The sequence below is a fragment of the Vidua chalybeata genome, chromosome 5, assembly GCF_026979565.1.
Source record: "Vidua chalybeata isolate OUT-0048 chromosome 5, bVidCha1 merged haplotype, whole genome shotgun sequence".
Classification (NCBI taxonomy): domain Eukaryota; kingdom Metazoa; phylum Chordata; class Aves; order Passeriformes; family Viduidae; genus Vidua; species Vidua chalybeata.
The window spans coordinates 61,886,205-61,898,549 of NC_071534.1; the positions used below are offsets into that span (position 1 = coordinate 61,886,205).

General features: G+C 36.1%; 1 protein-coding gene across 1 annotated transcript in view; it reads left to right on the forward strand.

The window, feature by feature from the left end:
- The first annotated feature begins 10,221 nt into the window (after positions 1–10,221).
- CD36 (CD36 molecule) overlaps positions 10,222–12,345 on the forward strand; it is a 34,371-nt gene continuing 32,247 nt past the window's right edge. Inside the window, exon 1 of the mRNA XM_053943798.1 lies at positions 10,222–10,276. The gene's annotated coding sequence lies outside the window, so the exon portion shown is untranslated. The remainder of the gene's footprint in view (positions 10,277–12,345) is intronic.

Here is a 12,345-nt window from a genome sequence, read left to right on the forward strand (position 1 = left end):
CCATCTTATCAACCCTTTTCCGTTTCACATTACTGTGCATTTCCTTCCCTCCCAATTTTTTTGTGGAGCTCTTCCCTCCCAGATCTCTGCTCATAGGAGCCATCTTCTTTCACTGAAAAACCATTGATCTTATGTGTAAAATTTGAGGATTCTTTTACTTTTTGTTTAGTTAAGTTTAGTTAAGGTTCTTTTTTTTTAGTTAAGTTAGTTGTTTTTTGTTTAGTTAAGGTTCTTTAAAGATCCATGCTCGTGTGTAAATATTACTCTAATAGTGTCGAAGTACAGTAGCTTCCCATTGAATTTGTTATATCTTGCTTTGTAGCTGGGCATCTCCTCTGCATATTTCTCTTTTTTTCCTCCCTTCCACCTGCACCCAGCAGCACTTAATTATTGTTGAAATATGTCTTAGATTGTCAGTGCTGCTCATGCAATTTCCTTGATTGTTACTCATCTCCACCAGGGAACCCAGCAGACAGCACCAGCTAGAAGAGATCTGTTCAATGATTCTAACTGCAGCTCTAATGTTATGATTTGTTTTCAGTTCTTGATAAAATTACTATATATTTTTTTCTCGCTTTTTAAAGTAGGACAATATTATCTTAATGCTCTACCTGAATAAACTGGACTGGATTCTAAGCAATTGATTAATCCTCTACTGTTTTGATTTATTTCTAAGACCAGAGCTATAATAAAAAGATCTTTTCTGCACTGCATTTTTAACACTCCATCTAAAGCAGAATAAGCTAGAAGCTCTTCACAATGACATGGAATACTATAGGATGACATCTATGCATCTTGCCTCTGATAAGGTATTTTTCATTTAATCATTTGTGATTATGTTTTTGCAGGTTATGTTTCAATTTGGACAGACTTTGAACAGTTTTTATTGTATCCGCTCTCAGATAAATTCCTGGCACCAGAGAGAATTTCAGGACTTTGCCTTACAATTGATTTTTTTATGCAAATAAAATGAGGATGTGTGCAAGTGTATTCATTTGGTATGCTGATTGAATTGGAAAAATCCCAGCCAGCTACACTGAGTGTTGGACTTACTATTGTAGATTGAAACTTCTATCTCAGATAAAAAATAAGATCATTTCCTACACAGAAAGACATATACTTCTCAAAAGGTGATTGCATTTATTGTACTAGTTTTGATCTATATAAACAGGACTTGGATTTTGTTTTGTATAATTTAGCATAGAAATTGCAACTTAAACACCCTAGATAAAAAATTTAATTTCAGCAATTGCCCAAAGTTCTTGCTGAAGTAAAAAAGTACCTCTGCTTCTCTTTACCAAGCACATCTGAACACAGAACAGACTCTTCAACCATAGGTCATGTAACTGAGCTTTCAGCTTTCTCCAAACATTAATAAAGTACACAGAATAGCAAAACAGTCTTATTAAGTCAGCTTTCATTCCCATCAGCTCAGCCTCACTTACTGCAATGTTTTCTTCACAGCAGCTATCAGGAACTCAATCACTGAAAGCAGGTGTGCTGAAGTAGGAGGCAAGGAAGGAAGGTCGGGCTCTGCAGTCATCAGTCAGTCAGTTCAGCCCAACTTTTCTGTTTAAATGAAGGCATGACTTGGGATAAGAGGAAAAATGATCAATGTGGTAACCTTGGAGCAGAATAAGATATTTAATAACATTAAGCAGTTCAAAGAAGCCTTATTTTTATTAAACAAACACAATAGGAAGCCTGAAAAAAGTGATGATGACTGTGGCATGTCATGAAAACAGATACTCTTGGAAGCTCTCATGATATGGCAAAATTTAACCTCAAAATCCTGTTGATTGCCTTGTCCCTTAGCAAAAAAAAACCCCAGGATTTACAATGAAAACCTACATGAATCTATTTATCACACATGAATGCAACCTCACCTTTTCAAGAGCCTGCAATCCATTTTATTGTCAGAAAAATTATTATGAACTGCCTTGTGGTAATACATCTATGTTCTTGCTTAATAAAGTATAATTAAATACTTGTTGAAAGCAGTTTTATTACTATTAGAAGGGCTAATATACTACACTATACTACTCCACTGCAACTACTGCATTTATAGATTTGTTTTTCCATCAAGCCTTCAGTTGTTGTTGAATTATTCTTTTTAAATAGGCCAGTATTAAAACACCTACGTGGTACAAAGTAATTACTGATTTAGGCATTATTGCAAGTGACAGAATTTGTAATTGCTAGATGGATGATGAGACACCAAAATAACAATGCATGAAACAAAGCAATTGAGAAATCCTCTCTTGGACTTGACCTCATCCTAACCACTCATACAAGGTCAGGCTTGTCAGATTCATGATTAAGGGTTGTCTTCCTTGTTTTGTTCATTTACATTTCTGTGCAGAGATACCCTGAGACACTGGGGAATCACTACAGGACATTTTCCTTGTAAGCAATGGAGATTTTTTCACTTAATTCACTTTTTTATTCAGATTCTTTTAAAAGAATAACTGGTTCCTTAGATGCTACTGGTACAGCTGCATATTCCAGAACATTTCCTTACTTCTTCTGTTAGATTATTGCCTGAAAATCAGTGCAAGGTTAGAAGAATCAGAAATGTTAATCTATTAAAACAATGCTGTTTATAGAACATTTCTTATAACAATTTCCTGCATTTGTGTGTTTAGAAACTGTAGGAAAATGACTTCATTTTCAAGGACATTCAGAAGTGGTGTCTAAATGTATTCTGAGTTTAAAAAAGAAGAGTTGAAACACTGAACCCACCACTGAAATATAACAGATCATTAACAAAACCAAAGGAGGGAATCTGCCTCTCCAGGCATTTTTTGGAAGTCTGTAATAATGTATTTTAAGTATAAATATATGCCTTATTTGAAAACTCCTGAGACAGCATTGATTCTTGTAATTTCCTTTTTATTTCTTTATGAAAAAGCTGTAAAGATTGGATTCCTTTCTGAGTATAGTCCTTAAATTATTACCAATGTGCTAGAATTAAGAGAAAATAGCTTTTAAAAATATTATTTGCACTCCAGAATTTTGTAGTAATGATGTATTCCAATATTTAAAATGCAGCCATTAGAATTCTCACAAAATGATGATAAATTTTTGCAAAAATTGGACATTTTCAACACACACAAGCCCACTACAGCCCTTGGGAATAATAAATTAACCTTGTTAGAATTAGGAGACTGGATTCATTGCATTTTTTTTCCTCCAGTTTTTTGCTATAGATCTACTAGAGAGAAACTTTCTCAGAAATGAAATCCAAGGTGCTTTTGCTAAAGTTTGACTCTACAATTTAGCCATTCCATTCCAAATACTGTAAGCTTAACAGGGAAATGATAAGCCCATTAGGTAATGCTGATTTTGTAAGAGTCAGAGCTACGTGAAGTATTCCTGATGTTTTATTATTTCATGAGTCCACAATACTGTTTTTTTCCCCTTCCTATATTGGGATTATATGGCAAGGTTTTGGAAGCCAGGGGGTGAAGGCTGCAAGTGTAGCTTCTCTGGCTCCAAGAGGGACCTGTCACTGTCACCTGGCCAAAGCCAAGCCCACCAGAGATGGTGGTATCATACCTGTGCAACAGATGGGAGGAACAGCAGTGAGAATATGTGAGAGAGTAACTCTGCAGACACTGAGGTCAGTGCAGAAGAAGGGTGAGGAGGTCCTCTAAATGGTGGAGAAGAGATTTGCTTGCAGCCTGTGATGAAGACCATGATGAGACAAGATTTCCTTCTTCATGTTGGAGGAGTTCATGGAGGGCTGTCTGCCATGGGAGGGATCCCATGCTGGAGCAGGGGAAGAGTGTGAGGAGTCCTTCTCTTGCAGAGGAAGGAGTTGGAGAGACAGCACGTGATGAACTGATCCCATTCCATCCCCCTGTGCTACTGAGGAGAAGGAGGTAGAAGAGTTTGGAGTGAAGCAGAGTCCAGAAGAAAGGTGTGTGTAGAAAGCTGGTTTCAGATGTGTTATTATTTCTCATTATCCTACTCTGCCTAATTGGCAATAAAGTGAATTAATTTCCCTAAGATGAATCTATTTTGCTTGTGACAGTAACTGGTGAATGATCTTTCCCTGTCCTTATCTCAAAGCATGAGCTTTTCAATGCATTTTCTTCCCCTGTCCAGTTGAGGAGGGGAGTGATAGAGCAAGTTGGTGGGCACACAGTGTCCAGCTAGAGTCAACCTACCACACTTCTCTAGCTTTTTTTTTTTTTTTTTTAGTTATTTTTAGCATCTCTTTTGAACCTTTACTTTTCTCCTACTTTCACTCCACAGCATACTCATGCTTGAGAGTTGTTAGTCAATTTGCTGTCAAGTCCCTTGAGGCTGTTCAGATAGTACTTCTTAAGTCTTGTTCTCCATTATTGACATCAGAGTTTCCTTTACCCTTTTACATACTCTTTGGATTTAAAAATTGTCTCCCAGCTTTCTTACAATTAGGTATTGTTTATACGTGTCTGGAACAGAATGATTAAAAGTGAAAAGAGAAGCCAAGTATCTTTGGGCTACTGGCCTCTGAGTAGTCATTCTTGGCACTCATCTAAGTATGACTTGTGCAAGATCTGTCTCAGTCCCAATATGTTTCTTGCTCTTGTGTTCTTACTTTCTGGCATAGCTGCTATTCTTCCCACAATTACTGCCAGAGCCATTAGAGACCCAAAGTGCATGTGTGATTCCAAGTCCTCACAAAGTGCAAGAAGCATTCTTGTGACATTTTGCTCAGTACCTTCCTAACTTAACAGCGATCAGTTTTTGTTACAACTGCTCAGGAGGTCCTTGAGCACAAGATACATTTTCAGTCTTCACACCATATTCTGCATTCTGATCTTGATAATAATACGAGTATCAGTTGATTTTGAACACAAGTTTATACTTAGAATCATTGCACTTATTAATTAGAAAGACTGTATGTGGCATAGGAAAAAAAGTTCACTTATCTGTTTAAGCTTGAAAATGCTGAAACAAAAGAATATTTATTCAAGATAGAAATAGATCAAATTCTTACCACTGTTCAATTCACAGGGGAACACTGCCTCAAGGAAGCGAGAGCAGTCCAGGCATTCAAGCACCTTAATACAGGATCCTTTATTTCAGAAGTGTAACAACCAGATTGGTGAGGCTTGTGGGTATTCTCAGAGGCTGACAGCCTTAATATAAAAGCTTAAGATTTTTAAAAAGTAAATTAATGAATTAAGGTATTAATGTTAATAGTATCCTCTGATGATAGACCTGTGGCCTGATTTTTAAGAACTCCCAAACAGGTGTTCCCAGGAAGCTGTGCTGAAGAACACTTGGGCTAAATTGGAAGCCAATACTTCAAAAGACATAAGGCATGTTCAGTCTTACATTTTCATCAGAAGGTGTTTTACAGACACAGCACTTTTGTTTTGAAAATACAAGTGAGAGGCCAAAGAAAAGAAAGCTAATTAAAGCCTCCTGAGAAGAAAAACAAATCTTAAGAATCTTTGCAGATGGAGAGGAGCTAGGCACTGTGAATGTTCTGCTGGGAACAATGCAAATGATTCTGGTGTAAAAAATTCTGAGTTATGTGGCTAAAAACCACTCAGAAAGTTTTCTTACTTATGTTTTAAGAGATAGCAGAGAACTATCCACCTGACCAATCTAGATCAAAGGGATTTGGGTTTTTGTTTGTTTTGGTTTTTTTAATGACTACAGCAATTGCTACTTGGCAAGACTAAAATAATCTAAAACAACTTTATTTTTCACTGTGTGAACACTGTATAAACAAACACAACACTGTCATTATTTAAGTAACCAGCAATTTATTATTTTAAAAGTTTTTTGGCAGATCTAATTTCTCTGTTTTAAAGAACGTGGAAATTTCAGTTGAAAGGTGTCTGATTTTTCAAAGGACAAACAGCAACTTTCTTAAATCAGCAATATAAATTTCAAGGTATCCAGTACAATTTGTGACTTCTGAAAATAACAATTTTTGGATTTATGTACGTTAGCATATTGCAGTGTTTGGTTTTCAGAAACAGAGCAGAAACGTTGTTTTCACCCATGCTGAGAGTAAAATAATGCATGGAAATAAACAGGGTTTATCTCTGAAAATTTAAATAAAACCATGGAGGTTCTGCTCTTCTACTGCCTTAGATTTATGTAACTTTATTACTTCAATAATGTAAATACGTCTGGATTCCTGTGACCTGTGTCTTGGTCTGGCTTCTGCATCTGAATGGCCCTGAGTATGTCCAGACTCAGTCAGAGAAAGGGACAACAGCTGTCACTAATTCCAGGCATGTAGACAGCAGGCCTAGGCAACAAGACGAGTTCAAAACCCTCCTCTGACATTTTGCCTTGTGCCACAGGAGTTTCCAGTCTCACCACCTCGACTTGGCACCGGCTTCCCCCAGGCTCTGCGGGGACTCTCTGGGAACACTCAATTACCCGAGTAAATCCGGCAGGGACAGGCTGTCTTTAAACAAAGAAATACACAACTTGGTAGTTTCTAAACTCAAACTAACTTTCAACTTTGCAACATTTATAAAAGGTGTAACAGTGCATAAATTTCTTTTTACATTTTTATTCATTACTTTGTTAGGCTCTCTGTTGACAAAAAATGCAGGTAGAGGACTATTTCCAAGGGCTCCAACTTGATAAACTCTATAAAAATCTATTTGTTATGTCAGAGACTGACCCACTGAACTTTTCATGAACTATTTTGATTTTTCCCTTGGAAAAATAATCTCACTATCCCACTGTTTTACCTGAAGTATCAATTACTCATGTAACAGCATAATGCTGTTGTAGTTTCTAAAAAGGAATGTGACATACCCAATATATCCCATTTTTTCATTTTATTAGAGATATGTTATGACAGATATAAATGTCAAATATTTGTTACTGTAATATTTCTTCATTAATATCACTCATCATTTCATGGTCTGTCTATGTTAGTATGTTCCTTGCTAAATCTTAATAGTGAACTAATTTATATCTTAGTCACTAATTGATTTTGACTCATAAATGTTTAATTTATGTGATGGCTCTATTATGTGTCTCTAAAACCACTTGACACAAACCACTGATTAGAATTCCATCTGCACTCTGTGCTGCACTTCCTGAAGCTTAGGTTTCATGCATTGGAAGCACAGAATGTTTGAAAAGTTCTAATTTTTAATCAGTTGTGTATTAAATTAATTTTTACTAATTGCAACATGGTGGAATGAAGAACATAAAAATAAATGAGACTAAAAGCTTAACACATTAGGTAGAATATGACAATTTATGCTGTGATTATTTAATAAAAGGACATATGAGCTCTTTAACTGTGATGAAATTCACCCTGAGTAAAACCCAGGGACAATGCTCACAGGTTGCTTAAATTGTAGTCATTGTATCAAGTCTCCCTAACTACAGTCACTTTTTCAGGACTAAACTCTTTTCAGAGAAATAAATCCCCAAATCAAATAAGTCTGAATTACAAAATGAGGATTAGAACAAGTCAGAGAAAGCTTATATTATAATTTTTTTTTCTGCTCCCTTCTAAGGCCTTGCGAGTTTGAATAGGAGATATTTCTGAAATCATGAAATTCCTTCAAAAGCTTTGGATTCACTTGATACACACCTGGTATACAACATGAATTAAACATGAATTATGGAAGTGGCATTTAGAGGAGGGATAGCTGTAAAAGTGGGAGTCTGTTCATGGATGAATTTGATCCGAAGACAGGGAAGATTACACAGAAATGCAGTAGCCACATCAAAAAGATCTGTAGCACCTCAGAAAGTACCTCACTTTAATCAGTATATGGCAACATGCCAAAGAATTAGGTCTGTATTCCTGCCATGTTCTTCCGGTGAGGAACCTGGATGGTATGAAAAGTATGGCTCTGCAAGGAATCACAACACAATTTCAAAGGTAGGCACAAGTCCTCCCAGCCACATGCACTTCAGTAAGGCACATGTGGAATTTTCCAAGGAAAAGGGTGGTATCTTGCAGGATGCTTGCATGGTGGAAAATAGCAATAGGAAAGGTAGCAAGGTTGCAAGAGGCAAAAAAAGCTCAGCTTGCCACTAAGTTTCAGGTAGATTCTTTGAAATTGAAACAAGACACCAGCGTATATATTCGTGTGTACATGAAAGCATGTGTAAAATATTTAGTTGGTCAAAAATGGAATATTATTGACCTCACAGAGGAGAGCCTTCACATTTTACTAGGTCAAAGGAAAGTAAATTATCCACAGGAAAATATGCCCTCATGTTTACTCTTCAAGAAAATATCTTCTCACAAACCTCACCAGCTCATGAGTCAACATATGCCTGTCATGCCAACATAAAAAATTCTTCCTATTACATGCAGATGAAGAATCAAAATACCAGGATCTGCTGGGTCTAAGTATCTTTTAGTAGGTTTTTCATAAGACCAATGTATGGAAGCTGTCTGCCATGAATGCTGTTGGGAAAAACCTGTAAAAAAACCATCCCCACTGCAGTTGTTTCTCTCTCTTTTAAGGAGATCCATATATGTTACTGGAATGTGCACACATTATTTAGGCATGTGTGCATTAGAACCACAGGCACACTAAACTGTAGTCAGAGGCATCACAGATATCCTGACAGATATCAGCTGATATCTGATCAGGCATCCATGGTGTTTGTTTGACCAAGATACCAGAATACTCCCTTGGGCACACAGATTTCGGAAAATACAATGTTCAGTAAGACCTAGAATGTGTAACTGCTGTTAAAACAATCTCATATGCAGAAATACAGCAGAAAAAAAAAGCTTCCTTGTTCATGAATGTGCAATGCTGAAATGAGCACAAAAGACTTTTAGAGACCATATTCTGATATGGTCAAGATTTATCCTCTGAGAAGAGGTGGGTAGACAGCCTGGTAGTGAGATTTGGGCAAAGGAGAGCTCTGCGCTAGAATTGCAGAGTGAGAAAAGGAATTGTGAGAGATAGACTGGCGAAAAACGAATTAGAAAACCACTAATAGAGCAGAGTGCAGCATGGAAGAAATAGTTTCTAGAAACTGGAGGGACTAAGCATTTATGTATCTGCAATCCTATGGCTGCTACTACCCAGAAAGTCTTGGGAGTGTCCTGCTGAATTCTCTCCAATACCATTTTGAGAATCTGATAAGTAACTATTGTTACTTTTTGCCTAAAACAGAGAAGCCTGAGTATAATTATACAGAGGGTGTGTGCTTTGCCACAAACATGCCTGGGGTGTTTCATGTTGTGATGGCATGCTTACAATTCTGTAATCTTTATCCTATATAATTTTAAGGATTTTTTTTTTTTTTTATGCTAAACACTAACCAGTGCTCTGACTTCTCAATTCATAAGAAAGAGATGAATGATACATCCCATTTCCTTTTTAGCTGTTGTGGGTTGGATGGAAGGGCACAGCACTGGTTTTGGTAGCCCAGTATGCCTCCTTTGCCACTGAACCTGCCTGGCACTGTATTCAGAAAACTCTGAGCTTTTCCCAGCCTCACCTCAGATCCTCTCCCAGTTCTGGTGCAGGTAAGAGGGGGGTAAATATTTTTCTTTTTCTTTTTCTTTTTCTTTTTCTTTTTCTTTTTCTTTTTCCTTTTCCTTTTTCTTTTTCCTTTTTCTTTTTCCTTTTTCTTTTTCTTTGTCTTTTTCTTTTCTTCCTCCTGTATAGCTGAAGCTGCTCAGTATTCATTTTCTTAGAAGTGGGAGGACTTCAAAAAGAGTGTTGAATGACAGTTGGGCAGAAAATAGATAATGGGTAGAAATAGTGTGGGCTTTGCTCTTCTGAGGATTTAGAAAGGAACACAAACAAGAATACAGTATTAAGTTAACAAACTTAAATTATTATTTATAATTAGACTTTTCAGGTGTGACTTTTGTGTGTACCAAAGAGCACTGATAAATAAAGTTTTCATTTGTAACCAGCCTTTTGATTAACTGATGGTGTGAGAAGTTTATATACCAGAACTTCATACAAAGGGATAAGAAGAGAAATAGAAGAAAGAAAAAGGACAAGGAACAAGGACAGAATTTATGGAAAGCAGTAAATTCTGGAAGAGCAGGAAAAAAACCTAGAGGATAATCCAAGGAGGGAGGAGACAAACTAGGGGAGATGCTTGGTGGAGGAGTGACTGCTGAGATGACAGGGTGGAAGGTGAGAGACATACATAGAGCTGAAGGTGGGAGGAGATTCTCGGAGAAGGAAACAGGGGTAAAAGGAAGCACATGTAGAAAGGAAGGCAGAAGTCTGGCAACAAGCGGGAGGCTGCAGCTGTGAAAGGCACACAGGAAGCAATCAACAGGACTCCAAGAAGATCAAAGGTAGAACAGCATTTACAGCATAAGAGGATAGGTCAGAACCTATCCAGATTAATGCAAATTTCAGGAACATTTTTTAATTCTTAACTTTTCCTTGTCACTTACTTTTCTGTCTAACTTTAGAGAAGCAGAAATTTCATCGGCTAAGAGGTTTATGCCATGGAGTGCCCCTTGAGTTACTACATATGGAGTTTTATAGCACCTGTCATAATGACTCACCTCCAGGTCCCTGATAATCCTCTGGGACACCTATTATCTTAAATATGAAAGCACTTGGCAGACAGGCTGATAACTTGTGCTTTTTTGCTGTAACTTTCTGGAAGGATGTCCTCTATAGGCTGTTCAAATAAAAAATAATACTGTGCTTAATTATTAATAATTTAATAATTTTAGAAAAGTATCAGCCCTGCTATGCTAAAAGGATTTAGCAAAGATCCAAAAAGACAGGAGAGGAGGCAATAGCCCTGCCACTTGGCTTAGATGTTTATTTAGACAACCAAGTTCTGAAGCAAAGCCTGTGAAAATATTATAGAGTCCCATTAATTTGAACAGCTTTACTCACAGCTTGGATCCTTCATCCTGACCTGTCTCTGTGCTTGGTGTTTTCATGACTGTTTATAAATCCAAGAAAAGTCAATTCACTAAAATTTATAAATACTAAATATACCGATAATCAAATTATTTCACTTGCAATCTTGATAATGTTGCATATATTGCTACTATTTCACTGTTCATTGCAATTGGATATAGATATAATGAAACTTTAACTGCAAAAACTATATTAATAATTTGCCTGTTAAGCATTATCTTGTATATGAAAGTCTATTATATAAGCAACTAAATACATGTATTATTAAAATATGAGCAGAGATATAAAGTTTATGGCTGTATACATTTAATAACTGTGATATAAAAGAATATATGAAAGATACTGTAAGAATTACTAATTATGGGACTTGTATAATTATTCATTAGAGGAAAAAAAGCATATTTATGCATTTCTGTGTAGTTTTAAAACGTTAATTTATGTACATATATATCAATATAAAATAATATATAATGTATAATAAATATGCTGATGTAACATGATTTAATTTATATATGGGAGTCCTGAGATCAACCCAATAAATATAGCATAATCACATGCTATTTTAGTGATTTATTTTCTTGACAATTGACACAATAGCTGTAATTACTCAGTGATTTTTTTTAACTTTGCAAAAATATCCTACTCATAAAAAAAAAAAGTGTAGTCTGTAGTTGCTTAGTTTGTTTTTTTTTTTCTGTCCTCAAGTGAGATTTCAAAAGCATGTACATAATTGGCGCAACCAGGAAAATTATCAGAAATGTAAGGGGTTTGGGTTAAATTACTGTATTTTGCAGCTACTTTTTTTTTTTTTTTCTGTAACTGATAGTTATATGCATATTTCTGTGACATGTTTTCATTTGAAAGAGTAATGCCCTATCTTTGGACTGGAAATTACATTATCTGAGAAGTTCAGGAGATATTTTAGTTCCCTCATTAATTTACTGCTAGCACACAGAAATCACTGCTAGTACTTTTTCTACTTCTCTGTTCTTCATAATGTTACTATTTCTCAGTATACTGTGATATTACACATTTTTTTCATAATCTCTTTAGATCTTCAACTGCTGCCAAGGGATGTCCTGTGGCAAGGGTAATTTTATTTTTCAGTGTTGGGGTTTTTGGTTTTTGTCTGTGTGTGAATTACATTTGATTCTTTTATTGTGGTAATTAAATATCTTCTCAAGAAAAATATGGAGAAAAGGAAAAAAAAAATCCTTTTTTGTATTACAAGAAGTTTTCTCTATTCTAGCCACCAATTCTGATTCCCTAAGTGGAGTTGGCAGTTGCTTCAGAGGTAACTTCAGTCAAACTTTCTGTCATTTGACAGGTCTTCAGTACTTGAGAAGTCACCAAGAAGTTGACCTGAAACTTAGGTCTTCACAATTGGAAAAATCCCCTGTACATATGTTGCTCCTAATTATTACAGAGACAAAATTACAATGTAGCTGGTAGGCAAAAATTAACATAAGGACTACCCAGTCAT